The following is a 15,634-nucleotide window of genomic DNA, read 5'->3' as shown; positions in this document are numbered from 1 at the left end:
CCTAGCAAATGAATACACTTTGTCCTGTCTTTCCCCCTGCCCTGCAGTATTTATCAGTGCTGGATATTACATATTTGTGTATCCATATGCTTATTTCCCTGACTAAAATGGAAGCTCCATGATGGCAGATTTCTTCTTGCTCCCTGATGTGTCCCTAGCACCTGGAATAGTGCCTACTGCATGCTAGTGCTCAGACACTTGGACATTTGAATGACATCCCCTCTGTCACATCTCTCTGGGACCCAAGGCCACCCTCCTAGGTTACCACAGTGGCTTCCTAATGAGCCATACCCTCACTTGCTTTCCATTACCCCCTGAGACCTGGCCCCTGCCTACCTCTCCAGCTTCACCCCTCACCTGTCTCCCTAGCCAGACCCATAGTATGTTTTAAAAAAAGGAAATGGCACTTCTCTGGCCTCTTCACCTTGGCACACATTTTTTCCATCACCTGACCCCTGACACACACTCCCTTTTCCTGTCTAATCCAGTTATCTCTAGGCCTCCCGTGTTTCTGTTTGTCCTTCAGTAGGAGGTTGTCTTGTCTTTTATTGTATTTCTAGAACCAAGTACAGAGACTGTACAAAGTGGACCTCAGCAAAATTTACTGAATGAATAAATGAGTTCAGAACACTAAGACTTAACTCTTTTCTGTTGGCACCTGGGTGGCTTCTGTGCACTCTCCTTCCACACACCACTAGGGGACAGCATGGAGTAAAGGAAAACACCAAGGCTTTAGCTGGATTCAAATTCTGACAGCGTATTTATTTCTTTGCAACCCTTGGATGGGTGTTTCTGAGTCTGTTTTTCCTCTCATGTGAAAATGGGCATAATGATAGTACTAATTAGGGTTGTTGTGAGAATTAATTAAGGAAACGTATAAGTGCCTTCAAATGTGCTTATTTTTCCTTTTCTCTTTCATCTCACTTCCCACGAGATTCTTAACTATGGTAGGTTTCCCAAGCCAAGGGAGCCTTTGGCGATGCTCCTCTGCAGGCAGCGCCCCGTCTCCGCCTGCCCTTCCCGGGGCACTGTGGGGCACTGTGCCTGTGTGTGCAGGAGATTTGTACAGAACCCTGACTCCCTCACTCACGAGTTGTGTGACTGTGGGCATGTCTCTTAATTTCTCTGAGCTTCCATTTTCCCAACTATAAAGCGGGAAAGTTAATGTTTATCTACCTGATGATTTGTCCTGAGGATGGAAAATAGGGTGTGAAAAGCTCCTCATAAATTCCTAACCTGTCCCTGCCTTGACTCCTTTCTCTAAGGGGCCTCAGGGTGCTGTTGAGGTTAAAGAATTCCCACAGCAGGCTCTCACCCGTGTATGGCAAAGTAAAAGGCTTCCCAGGACGGAGGAGAGCCAGGCTTGCCAGGGAAGGCCAACTTCATCTGCGGCTGCCCTGATAGCTCTTCCCGAGGGCCTCGTGGCTTATCTTACAGAGCTTTTGGCTCTGGCAGGCCCTGGGATGAAGGACTGTCATTAGACAAGACCCTTCACTGCCGTGTGTCAATTCCCCTGTAACAGTTCCACGTGGATCTTTAAAAACGACAGCAAGGGGACAGAAACCCTGAAGGGCCCAACTGAAGAGGGAGGAGGAGAGAGTTCCCGTCCCACCCTCCCCTAGTCCTCGAAGCACCGGGATCTGGCAGGCTGACCTGTTTATCTTCATTGTAGGAAACTCAAGTCTTTGTCAGTGGCACCTGGCACCCCTTTTCCTCAGCTGGAATCCTCTAGGGCACTGTCATCTACCTGCAGAGGAGGCTGGGTGGGCTGTGGGGGGAGGGGTGGGCTAAGGGCACCTGCCCTGTCTACTACATGCCAGGAAGGGATCATTCTTCAGCTCTGGGTTAGAGCGTGTCCTGGGGCTGCTAGGCAGCGATGAGTCCCTTCTGCTGGGTGGGGAATTCCCCCGGGAGACGGCTGTGTGCTCTGTTCAGACCCTGCCCTCCAGTGGCCAAGGGGACTTCGCAGCCTGGCCCCTCCCAGTCCACCCTGCCAGCCTCTAGAAACCTGGCCCCTGTCTAAGGCTGGCTGGAGAGAACTGAAAAACACTTTCCCCAGTAAAAAGCTGGTTTTCTCAGGATTCCGTTCTCCATTTGGCCTTTAAATAAAATGTGCCTTTTCCTGAAGAAATTGGGAGGGGGGGCAGTAGCCCACAGTCACCATGTCTGAGAACTCAAGAGACCACTGATCTTGGAGTCATGTGCTCTGAGTTCAAGTCCTGCTCTGTACCTACTACCTGTGTGAGTTTGGGCAAGTCCATTAACTTCCTGTTGATAAGCCTGTATATCTTGATTTGTGCAATGGGACTCTAATATAGTATCTCCCTCATGGAGTTATCCTAGGAATCACATAGATGAGGTATGGAAAGCACTTCCTAATATGAAACGTGTTACACAAATATAAGGCATTGCTCCTGCTATGCCAGAGAAGCCTCTTTGTGGCTCCTCCAGAGCATTCCTCAGGGCTGTGGGCAGTGGGTGCCTGGACCTAGATGGCTTGCCCCTGGGTGGTAAGATCTTGGTGGCTGAAGACCAGGCTGTTTTAGGGGATGTTTAAGCCACATGAAGGATGTTGAAAGAAGCACCCACTTTGAAGACAAGAGCCAGGGATTTGGATTCCAGTTTTACCACTTTCCTGGGCCCTGTGACCAGAGTTTCTATTTATCCACATGGAAGGATGGTGATACTATCTGCTGGGGGTGAGGGAGGGGGTGTAAGCAAAATAACCCTATGAAAGGGTATGGAAGGCGCTACCTCCTCAGATACAAATTTTGAACCTGCATCTTCTTGTATTTGGGGCTTAAGGAAACTAGGGTCCAGAAGCTTACTGTATGCCAAGAAGTTTGAGTCGCTCTCTGGTACAGAGATTTTTAGAGAAGGCAAGTATGTGTGCTTTGAAATCAAAGGTACGGCTAGGTCAACCAGTAAAGGGAGTGTGCCGGGAGGCTGGGACCAGTGTTGGTAGAGCTGTTTATGTTGGTAGGAAAGCAGGGCATTTTTCTCTGAGGAAAGCCTTTCACAAAGGAAAATCTGGATTTGAGAGAGATTAAAAGTCTCAAAGGTAAGGGAAAGATGTAAGGAAATGGCCTGCACTGAATCACTGCAAAGGACAGTATTCACCAGAGAATTAATTTAGAAGGAAATAGAGTGTGAAATAGCTGCAAGGCTTTCAACTCTGGACACTGTGGCCTTAAAAACCCAAGCAGTGCTTCAGAGGCTTGCCAAGACCCAGCCTAGGAGCTACCTCCGGAAAAGCAGCTGGGGGATGCCCAGAGACCGCAAATTGCTGAGCTTGGGAGGAACTGATTGAGTGTGTAATTAAGGGGAGGGTTGTATAACACTTGGGTAAGTAGAACTTGATGGGGTCAAACCAGCAGGGCTTTTGGGAGATGAGAGAGCAGTCCCTGGAGCTGTTAGTAACTGAAGCCAGCTGCATAAAGGTAGGCACAGCTTACCTGGGCCTTGCAGAGAGAAGGATGGAAGAGATCAGGAAGGGGAAAGGTTGAAGGAATGGTTGTTCTCTAGGTCAAATATTCCAAAATGCTGAATACCTTAGGGGTTCAGTTCTAGGAGTAAGGTAATATTATGGAACAATGGGGAAAAATCCCTGGAAACTGAAGATCAGAGAGCCTGTGGCTTGGCTGAGGTCATGTAGCACCATGGAGATTTAATGGATTCTGAACTGCGATTGTGCATCTGGAGTACATCTTGGCCAGGTGGCTCACACCTGTAATCCTAGCACTCTGAGAGGCTGAGGTCAGAGGATCTCTTGAGCCCAGGAGTTCGAGGCTAGCCTGAGCAACATGGCAAAACCTCATCTCTACAAAAAATTTAAAATTTAGCTTGACATAGTGGCAAGTGCCTGTAGTCTCAGCTACTCAGGAGGCTGAGGTGGGAAGACTTCTTGGACATGGGAAGTCAAGGCTGTGGTGGCCCATGTTCATGCCACTGCACCCTAGCCTGGATGACAGAGCAAGACTCTCAAAAAAAAAACAAAAACTAAAGCAAAAACAAAACAGTGTATTTTTCTGTGCCACACTGATGGTGAAGACTGGAAGGTAATGGTTTGGAGTATAAAGGGAGTGTCCTTTGATCATGTATGGGGATCAGGAAAGGAAATCATTCACAGTATATTTGTGGGCAAGATGGGTATGGATGGGCTGGATACTGAAGCAACTAGGCACGTTCACCACTGGTTAAATTACTGGAGCCCCAATCCCTGATGTACAAGGCCTCATGGAATAGGCCCCCTGCCTGCCTCTCCAGCCTCGTCCTCTGCCACACTCCCTTTTGCTCTCCCCACAGATCTCAAGGAGTTGGCTCCCTCTTGTCATTTTAGATCTCAGCTTAAATATCACCGTCTCTCACGTGGGAATATATGCGTATACGTATACATTTAACTGAGTGTTTATTTCTACAGAGACACAGTAGAAGCCCAGTGGCTAAACACACAGGCTCTGCGGATAGACTACCCCGGTTGATGCTTCATCCTTTAGGATCCATATGACCTTGAGCAAGTGACAACTTCTCTGCATTTTAATCTATAAAATGGGAACAAGAAGAGTACTTACCTCATAGGGCTTTGTGAGGAATAAACACATAAAGCATTTAGAACAATGGCTGGCACATAGGCAAGCTAAAAAATATTACTGATTGTTTTTAAGGGTTTATTATCCCCTGTATCCTTCCCTGCAAAAAGCAGGAACTTTGGCTGGTTCACTGCTGTATGCAGTGAACATGCTGGATGCTGGCATGTAGTAGGGGCTCAGTTTGTACTTATTGAATGAATTTGCTGAATTAATAAAGAAACTAATTCAGTGGTCAGCTGTTCTTCAGGGAAGTATCCCATGTTGTATGATAGGCCTTTGCCCTGTTGGACACATTTTTTTCAAAGATTTACATAAAATACAGCTGAGTAAAGATACAGGGTACAGACTGGTCACCTTTACTGAAGACATAAAACTGGGGAAAATCACTTACTGGATGACTAACTGAATGACTGAATAAATGATAGATGTCTTAAATATGTTTGTGCTGATATCAGTTTTAGATCCTAGGCCAAATATTTTAAGATGAAACTTAATGTAGACAAATGCAGAGTTCTGATCTTGAGTCCTCAAAGTCAGTTGCCCACAACTGAAGAGGGGTTTTAGGGAGGGATTTGTTCAGTGTGAATCAATAGTATAATGTGTTCCTTAAAGTCCTAAATGTGCAATGGCTATCCTGGCAATGCCTTATATTTGTATAACACTTTTCATATTAGGAGGTGCTTTCCATACCTCATCTATGTGATTCCTAGGATAATTCCATGAAGGAGATGCTATATTAGAGTTCTTTTGCACATATAAAGATATACAGGCTTATCAACAGAATGAAGGAAGTGATGTTCCGTCCTGCACAATTCAGAGCACAGCCAGGGAACTGTGCTCAGATCTGAGAGCCAGACTTGATAGCAGAGCTAGACAAGCTTGTCAATTGGAGAAAGACCATCAAGAGGGAGGGATCAAAGAGACAGAGGGCATATCAAATATTTGATTTATGTGGGCACTGAGGACCACACGCAGAACAGTATTGTATAAGTTGCAGGGATGTATAGACTTGAGATCAACATAAGGAAAATCTTTGAAATAATCAGAGCTGACCATGAATGAATTGGGCTACCTTACAGGGTTCTTTTACTAGAGGATTATAAGCTTACACTGGCATTTAGCCAAAGTATTGTAGAGGGTCACACACGGGCCAGTCCCTGCCTACCATGAGAATCTGAAGTTCCAGGATTCCACAGCATCCTTCATTCCCTGTGAACAGTTTGAGTCAGAGTCAGGCCTCATTTTGCTTTTCATGTGGTCAGGGATGGAGTTTGGTCCTCTAATTAGATGATTCTGAACCTTAAAAGCAGGAGGAGAGATGTGCTTGAGAATCTGGTGACCCCAGTGTAACCCTATTAAAGTGTTGCTGTTATCCCCACCTTGGGCTGGCTGGGCTTGCGGACTCCAGGGATTAGTAGCTCTTGAAAACGCCTTCCTGCTGTGGCCACCACCATCCCATCGTGGAATTTCCACTGTGCTGCTTCTTTCCCTATGGCTTTTCTGTGCTACCTTTCAGTGCCCAGGAGGGCAGCAAGAGGGGTCCCTGGGTATCCCTTCTGAAAGAAGAATCACGATTTTCTGCTCCAGCTAGAACCCTCTTACTGCCCAGCTGGTGTATCCTGTGAGCTTTCTAATTTACTCACCAGAGCAGCCATTTCATGTCATTTTGCATTACAGCCTAAGGCATCTCTCAAAAATGCTCTGATAACTCATATTAGGCATACACATGTTATCTGATATCAGTTTCGCAAAAAGCCTATGACATCCAAATGTGAAGCAGCCAGCTCAAAGAGATCAAAGTCAAATATCCAGGGAGAAGCAGAGGCAGGACTCAAACTTTCACCTTTGACCTGAGGATCAGCATGGTTTTCCTTCCATATCTGCATGTCTAGCTTCCGGGATGTGTCCCTTTGTCTCTTTGCTTTACCTGCTTCATCACACGTGGCACCTTTCTCCTTTCACTTCTGGTATCTTTCTTTCCCCAAAGTTTACCGCTACCTGTGCTTCAGTTCCTGTCCTGCTTCTTGTGATCTTCTTGCCAAGGATGGCAGGACTTCTTTTTTGTCCTCAATCCTTCCCACTTAATTAGTTCCTTCCTTTCTATCTCAAATTAGTAGTATTTCCATTGTCTTGAACTTCGCTTATTTATATTTTTCTTCTACCTAACCATCCTATTTCTCTTGCCTGGTACTGCCAAACCTACTGAGCATGTATAACTCAGTATCTCTTTGCCTCTTTCACACTTACACCCTTTCCCCCGCATGCTTAGGTTTCTCTTCTGCTTTACCACAGCCACACTCTGGGAGACCAATATATAAATCAATTTCAAGTACCATCCTTAGTGCCCTCACCTTTTTTGATTGATCAGAAGTATTTGGCCCTGTGGACCACCTCCTATTTCTTGAAAGCCACTCGCTCAACCCCTCAGGACTTATGCCACTCTATACTTTCATAGCTGCCTTAGTCACGGATTCATTTTTATCTGGACAACCATTTCCTCATCAGTTAGATGGGAGAAGTGGACTAGATAATTTCTGTTTTCTTCCTATTCCTTGAATTTCAGTTTCTTTTGCTGGAACTTCTTCCTGCCTGTGGACTGTACCAATCCCTCATGACTGAGTTCTTGGCCCTCCACTTGGCGCTCTATTCTCTCACTCCTGTAGAGACATAATCTATGTTCATCTCCATGTGGAGGAATTCACATCTCCATAGCTAGTCCAAACTGCTCACTCATCCCTGTCCCTAATTTCCAACTGTCCACACATAGACACTACTTCATCACTTCATACTCAACACTCTCTCAACCCCCAACAAGGACTTCTCCCCAACTTCCCCAATTTTTACTCATGATAATAGCAGAAGCTTGGGCAAGATGGGGACAGGAAGGGGAAGCTAAGGGCTCTTAAGCTGTATTCTGAGAAAAAAAGTAATGAAGAAGTAAAAGACAGGCTCGGCATCTGGGGGAGAAGATTTAATAGCGAAGAGAGAGAAAAATGAAAGCAGTTAAATCCAAGTCCCTCTCTTTCCTAGTAAGTCTTTCCTAACAAGAGAATCTACCTTTAAGCCACAAATGGCCCAAGATTGCTGGGAGGAATTGAAACCTTAGAGAGGCGAGGACAGCACCTGGTTGATTTCAATGAGTTCAGATCTTCCTATTTGGTAGGTAATACCCCGGGGTAAATAAAGTTAAGTTATAGATGTCACTTCAGACAGTAATCTATGAGAAATGAAGATACTTTCAGATTTCTAGTCTCAAAGAACCAAAATACAAAGGCAAATGTGGCCCTAGTTTTTAAAACCCATAAAATGATAGACTCCAGAATTTAAAGACCGGAGAGCTCCTTGGTCTAGAGTGTACCTTTAAACAAAGGAAAAGTCTGTGAGCACTTAGGAAAGAAAGCAGCAATCGTCACTAGGAATCAGTACTTGGCTGAACTATTTCCTTTCTCCTTTGGGTTAACAGACGAGTAGATAGACGATTCTCAGGAAATTTGATAAAATCTTTTAGGTTGCATTTCCCTGTCTTCAATGTGGGCAGCTTCCTTTTCTTTCATGCCATGACTGTGCTTGTAATTGCTTATTCAGTGTTCGACTTCTTCAACAGACTCTGGGTTTGATGAGCCCAGGGTGGGACCACTCCTGACCAGTTCACTGCTGCATCCACAGTTCCTAGCCTTATAGAGACTGACGAATCAGTCAAAGAGCCAATTACTCAATAGGTAGATGGAGAATGAGAGCTGGATGATAATAGGTAGAATTATAAGTGATTACACAAGTATATTGAAAACATTTAAAAATTACTGAATTGATGTCACTCTAAAGATTAGCTCTAACTATAAAGTCTGAGAAGACAACACAGGGGAAAAGCTTTATGATATTGTATTTCACAATGATTTCTTGGATATGATACCAAAAGCCCAGGCAAGGAAAGAAAATATAGATATGTTAGAGTTTATCAAAATTAAAAAAAAAAAAAAAAAAAACTTTTAGGCATCAAAGGACACAATCAACAGAGTGAAAAGAGAGTCCATGGAATGGGAGAAAATATTTGAAAATCATGTATCTGATGAGGAATTAATATCCAGAAGATAAAAAGAACTCCAACACAACAACCACCAAAAATCCTCATCAAAAAACAGGCCAAGGACTTGAATATACATTTCTCCATGGAAAATACACAAATGGCCAGTAAGCACATGAAAAGATGCTCAATGTCACTCATCAGGGAAATGCAAACCAAAACCACAATAAGAAAACAAACAAAAATAATAAATGTTGACAAGAATGTAGAGAAATTGGAACCCTCATACATTCCTAGTGGGAATGCAAAATGGTGCAGCCCTTATGGACAACAGTATGGCAATTCCTCAAAAACTTCAGAGGGAGAAATGAGAAGTTATTGTTTAATGGATACAAAGTCAGAATTTTACATGATGAAAAAGTTAGGGAGATGGATGGCGATGATGATTGTGCAACAATGTGAATGTACTTAATGCCACAGTACATTAATGTATACTTAAAAATGGTTTAAATGGTCAGTTTTTTGCTATGTATGTTTTACTGCAATTTTTTAAAATGGGTGATAAAAGCACCTCAATTATGAGCTCCAGGTCTTTATCCTGGGTCCTTGTATCACTTTGATGAAAATATTACCAGCTTTGCTTTTGACAGATAAATTAGAACCGATATAAAGATTGTTAGAATAAGTTTCTAAGGACTTTAAGATTGTGGAACAACAGATCAGAATGAATATTGAAATTAAATAGGAATAACTAGAATTCTGAATATAGGATTTAAATAAGCAAAATAATATACAGAATTAGGAGTGATGACTTTTTTTACATGAAAAAGATCTTGAGGCTTTCATTTCCTAAAATTCCAATATAACTCCATAGCAGTTAAAAAAAAAAAAAAAAGATAAAAGAAACTTTTGCCTATTAGTGAAACTATGCTCAGATAAAAGAAAGTAATAGTCTCACTGTGTTCTCTGCTGATCAGATAGTACTGGGGCACCAAACACTTTATTTCTTCTTCTGAGGTATGTGTAAACTGTGATAAAACAAGATAAAACGATGAGGGCAGTTAGGGAACTCAAAACCTCATCTCATTGGTCTTGATTGATGGACCAGGGCATTTAGCTTGGGAAAAAGAAAATTAGGAGGGAAGTAATAACTGTTTTCAACTATCTGAAGGGCTGGGATGAGAAAGAAGGACTGCTGTTACTCTGTGTTTACTCCTACAGTCAGAATTGGGACGAATGGGCAAAAAGCTAAAAGAAGCCTGATTCATTAGGCAGCAGAATTTTCTAAATATTAGTGCTAATGACGTTCAGTAGAATGACCTCCCATTATCGGATGGCTCAAGTGGAGGTGCTGGCCACCTGTCAGGGATACTGTAGGGCAGTAGGGTGGCCCCTTCCAACACGATTCTACCTTTCTTTCAGCTTCTCAGTCTCAAAATCACCACATCATGTTTGATTTCTGCCTCTTCTCCAATATCTCCGTGATTGCCCCCATTATCCAACGAAGTCTTGGGGGTTCTTCCTTCACAACTGCCTTTGCTTCACCCTTTATTCTCCATTGCATCGCCAGGAACCTCACCTCCTCAGCCCCAGAATACGTGTATGCTTCCAGTCAGCTCTTCCAGCCTGTCCTTGCTTCAATCCATCCTGCTTGCCCCGGCCAGACTCATTTGATAAAATACTTAGTATGTAAGTCTCTAAGACCAAAGAGTGGGTCCTAGTTGCTTCCCATATCAAGATGAAATTCCTTTTCGTGGCTTTTGGGGCTATTCATTCTTCCCTCCCTTTTCAGTTTCACATTCTATTATGCACATGATCAATTTTGTTTAAGCTGTTCCCTTCACTGTCATCTGGCCTGCTTTTCTTTATCCGTCCATTCCCACTGCCATTTCCTCATTCCTGTTGTCCCCTGTGTGTCCTCCACCCCCAGCCTCATATAGGGTCCACCTCATGTACCATAACCAGCATGAAATCTCTCCTGGCCACCCAAGCTCATACAGATCCTTCTTCCCTCTCACTTATTTAACAGCTATTTACTGATCTTTGATAGAGTGCAGGCACTGTGCCAGATGCTGGTGAACAAATGATGAGCAAGAAAAATTTGGTTCCTGACTTCACACAGTGGGCAAGATAAAATACATAATTGCTATGACGGATACAAACGGGGTTGTGATACAAAATGATGGGGTGTGTGTGTATGTGTGTTGGGGATAGGTAGGTATTTGACAGGGTACTCAGAGAAGACCTCTCTGAGGAGATGACAAATAAGCTGAGACACCTGAGGGGCATGGAGAAGCCAGCCATTGGGAAAGCCTGGAGTCAAGTATGCCAGTCCAAGGAACTGGTGTGGGTAAGGTCCTGCGGCAAGAAGGTCTTGGCACTTTGGAGATACTGAAATTAGCATGGTTCGGCTGGAACATAGTGGGTGGCGCGAGAAGGGCATGAAGCGAAACTGGAGAGGTACTGGGGCCTGGCAGGCCTGCCAAAAATCTTGGGTTTCATACTAATTACATTAGGAAGCCATGAAAGGTTCTTAAGGAAGAAAGTGGTATGATTCATACTTTTTTTTTTTAAGACAGAGTCTCACTCTGGCTCACTGCAGCCTCCGCCTCCTGGGTTCAAGCAATTCTCCTGCCTCAGCCTCCTGAGTAGCTGGGACTACCGGTGCGTGCCACCACACCTGGCTGAGTTTTGTATTTTTAGTAGGGACAGGGTTTCACCGTGTTGGCCAGGATGGTCTCAATATCTTGACCGCGTGATCCACCCGCCTCGGCCTCCCAAAATGCAGGGATTATAGACATGAGCCACAGCGCCCAGCCAATTCATCCTTTTTAAGGTTACTTTGTTTATATCGTGGAGAATAGACTGAAGAGCTACAGTGAAAACACTGGTTAAAAAAGAAAAAAAAAACACGTACTAAATGAGGTGAAAGATAGTAACTTCCTCCAGAGTGATGAAAAAAAGTGCATGGATTTAAGGTATGTTTTGGAAATTGGCATGAAAGGATTTGCTGATGGTTTTACGTGAGGAGTAAAGAATTAGGAATGATTCCCAGGTGTCTGACATGAAAACTAGGGGATGGACATGTCATTTACTGTGATGGGGAAGTGAGATATGGAGATAAGATTTGAGAGAAATTCAGAGGTTAAGTTTAAGACATGTTAAGTTTCAGGTGCCTGTCAGATAATTTCTCTCCTGGGCCTGGTTCATGCTTTGTATGGAAGTGGTCCTTGTATTTCCTCATTGGTATTATCACACTTTTAAATAATGATGATTTTATTTTAAAGGCCTTGCAGGTACTGAGCATAACAGGAATGAAGAAAATTCTAGGGCTTCTCCAGCCTCACTGACAAGGAGAAAACAAACTACTCTTCATTGCAATGTTGATATTTCAAAACTGGCATTTAATTATTTACACACTTTCACATATTAAAGGTACATATACACGTGTATAAGTAAATCTGTATGTGTATATGTGTGTATAAAAGTTTCCAATAGCTCGACTACTCACAGCTATCCTAGAGAACTTTACCAAAGCCCAGGAGACCTTCTGCAGTTTGGAGAATAAAATAAATCACAGTAATCCACCATCCCCTGTAATCAAATACATTTTGACTGAACCCAATAACAATGACTCAGTTTCTAGCAAGGTGCCAGGCCCAGCCCTTGTCTTCATCTGACGTTGAGAACCGAGCAGCCAGAAGCCAGTACTCCAGAGCCCATAAAGCACCGTCAAAAGCGTGGCCTTAGATCACAGATTGATTCATGGGGATGGGCAGGAGTCTCCAGGGAAAACAGCTCACGGGGTAGCTGTTGAGCTTCTATGTGGGAAGTGAGGAAAATGAAAGCTCCTGGAAGCTTGGTAAAGATAAGAAACAAACATGAGCTCCCGGGGTCTTTAATAAAGAGAACTTTGGCTGTAGAAAACAAACAAACAGAAAAAAATTATTGAAAACTTAGATTCACCCTCAACACTAATTAATTGGACACTTGGATATAACTGAGATTTGTAAGCTGTTTCTGCCCTTGACCCTGGCTCCAGCCTCTGGAGAACGAAAGAGCGTGGCTAGCACAGAACTGCGGGTCAGCCCCTCAGGACGGGGGTTGCTGGTCTAGGTGCAGCTGGTGAGGTATGAGAAACCCAACCACCCAGAACTGCACAGCAACACGCCCAGCCGGCCCCAGTGAAGACATGCAGTTTCCTAGGGCTGGGTTTCTTTATCCTGTTCTTTGGAACCCCAGGGTACCCACATAATTGTTTGGGGACACTAAGCGGGTATTTGCAAGAGAAATCTGAGTTCTTTCGTGTTTGGTGAAATAACTGAATTTTCCCATGCTTTATGTGTGAGGAAATAATTTCCGTTTCCTCTCTTTATTTTCTCTTTCTATCATCATACATATACTCACCGCCTTCCTCTGACAGTATTGATTACCAAGCACAATTAAGCACTGAGACAGAAAGTTAACAGCTGACGTGGGGTCACCTATAGGCAGAAAATAGATTCGTGTCTGTTTAACAGTAACCCAGGTAAGAAGCCATGTTAGATAGAGACAACTTCTATTACAATCCTCATAGCATACCTTCCTTTTAACATTATTTTTATGATTTAGCTCCCTCCAATAGGAAATGTTTGGCCACCCACTGGTTTTGTGCTTTATACACTTATTGCTTTAAACGTGCTACTAAAATCTTACCACCAAATTAGGACTCCATGACTTTTCTTAAATGTAAGGGTCTGTGACTTTGAAAAAAATTACAGGTCTGAGTTAGAGAAAAGAAAGTGGCAGTGAGGCTCAAGTTGTCTAAACAGCATGGGAAATATGATACAATTTAATGTTATTTAAAGCAAAAGAGATGAGTCTAAGGATTTTGTAGAATAAGCAAATTTTTGCAAGTGATCTTCCTGTGGTTCTCTCACCCGGCGCCCAGCCTATCTTCCACATCCCAGCCAATCTGATTACCTGATCCCTTGCTTAAAACTTCAACGTTCAAACTCTTTAGTGGGCCACACTGGGCTCTCCGTGACCCACTCTCTCTCTAGGCTTATTTTATTATTTTATTATTATTATTTTTTTTGAGACAGAGTCTCACTCTGTTGCCCAGGCTGCAGTGCAGTGACACAATCTCGGCTCACTGCAAGCGCTGCCTCCTGGGTTCTGGCCATTCTCCTACCTCAGCCTCCTGAGTAGCTGGGACTATAGGCGCCTGCCACCACACCTGGCTAATTTTTTGTATTTTTAGTAGAGACGGGGTTTCACCGTGTTAGCCAGGATGGTCTCGATCTCCTGACCTCGTGATCCGCCCGCCTCGGCCTCCCAAAGTGCTGGGATTACAGGTGTAAGCCACCGCGCCCGGCCTAGGCTTATTTCTTACTTCTTTACTTCTTCCTCCCTTAAAGAGGCCATCCCATCAGTAGGCCCTTGCTGTTCCCATTTCCTCTGCTTCAATGCTCACCACCATCCTCCAGGACTGCTCTCTCCTTTAAGAGTCAGTTCAGAAAATCATCTTTCCTTTGAGCATTCATTGAATTTTCCTTTCTGGCCCATTGCATCCTGTCCATACCTTCACTGTAGCAGTCATTGTATCGCAATTACTGGTTTACACACCTGTTTCCACATCCCAGCCTTTGCACAGTTCTTGATACACAGTAAGTGCTCTATAAATATTTGCTAAATAAATGATTCCTTGGGTTAAAATGCAACTTCCCTCTCCTTTCAGCACCTTGAAATTACTCAGAAAAGGAAAAGGAAATGACTGAAGTGTAGACAGTTTAAGCGGAACACAGCAAGTATCCTGGCCACCTGTTCAGTAGCAAGAATAAATATGGAGACTGGGGTCGCAGCACCTCTGTGGAGCTGTTGTGATTTCTGTTTACAACAGCCTGGCTAAGCAATCTGTGGGACCCAGGGCAAAATGGAAATGTGGAGCCCTTATTCAATAATGAAGAACTCCAAACAGTGACGGTGGAGCATTAAACCAAGCTGGGTCCTGTCCAACTGCACAGGTGGCACATCCATGAGGCTGGCCCTGATGACCACAGTTGCGTTGTGATGATAATATCAAGAAATATAGAGCGCAGGGAGGCTGCGAGAGATGTTGGATCCATTTTTTAAGGAGTAGCTTTAAATACGTAAAATTGTTTTCAATTTATTTTCTCATGCCGCCTCCTTCATAAGACTCCTATAATTATGTCTGTTTTCATTTATAAGTGTAGAATCTTTTCTAAAGAAAATTATTTTATTTTACATTGTTTCAGGGAAAATGCCACATACTTCTAGTTAGTCCTTAAGAAAAAATGCTATGAGTCACACACACTCCACCACTTATCCTGAAGTGAACAAGTCACTACTGCATTTTCTCCATTCAGTCCCAAAATTCAGGAGAGGAAGGAGAGAAGATTGGCTGGGCTTTCACAGGAATGTGTTAATATGAAACATCTTCATCACTCTTTCACTGATTTTTTAAAAATCTTCCATCAGTTCTCCATGCAGTAGCATCCAGTCTAAATGTAATTTTATTTTGTAACAATCTTAGTAAATGAGAAATTGTTGTATTTAGACCCTAAATTTGGCTTGTCAGAGATGATCGTGATGAAATGGCATGTGCTGATTTAAAAAATGAAGGAAGATGTATGATGAGGTATTTTTAAAAACCAGGTGGGGAAGTTGCTCTGCACTGCCGCAAGTTCTCCAGCAGGGGGCTGTGAGAGGAGTGCCACACATCCAGCTGCCCACAGCAGCCAGACCCACCGGTCTCTTGCTAGCCCTCTAAGTGGGTACCTGCTCTGCTTTGTGGGTACCTTTTATGCCTCGACTCCCTGTCTGTGAGAGTAACAACAGGACCACACACCATTAGTGACTGCAACACTTGGGTACAGCAAGGAGGGGAGCGCCCCAAGAAGCCAGACCAGTGGGCAAATGCCAGGTAGGGCCCTTCCTTCAGGTTCTCATCTTGTGCTGCCCATGCTTGGCTGTCAGTCTGTTCTCATCTATAGACTTTAAAGCCAGAGAACCCAGAAACATG

The sequence above is a fragment of the Theropithecus gelada genome, chromosome 1 (assembly GCF_003255815.1).
Source record: "Theropithecus gelada isolate Dixy chromosome 1, Tgel_1.0, whole genome shotgun sequence".
Taxonomy (NCBI): domain Eukaryota; kingdom Metazoa; phylum Chordata; class Mammalia; order Primates; family Cercopithecidae; genus Theropithecus; species Theropithecus gelada.
The sequence above is the reverse complement of the archived record's forward strand: the minus strand, read 5'-3'. Positions refer to the sequence as shown.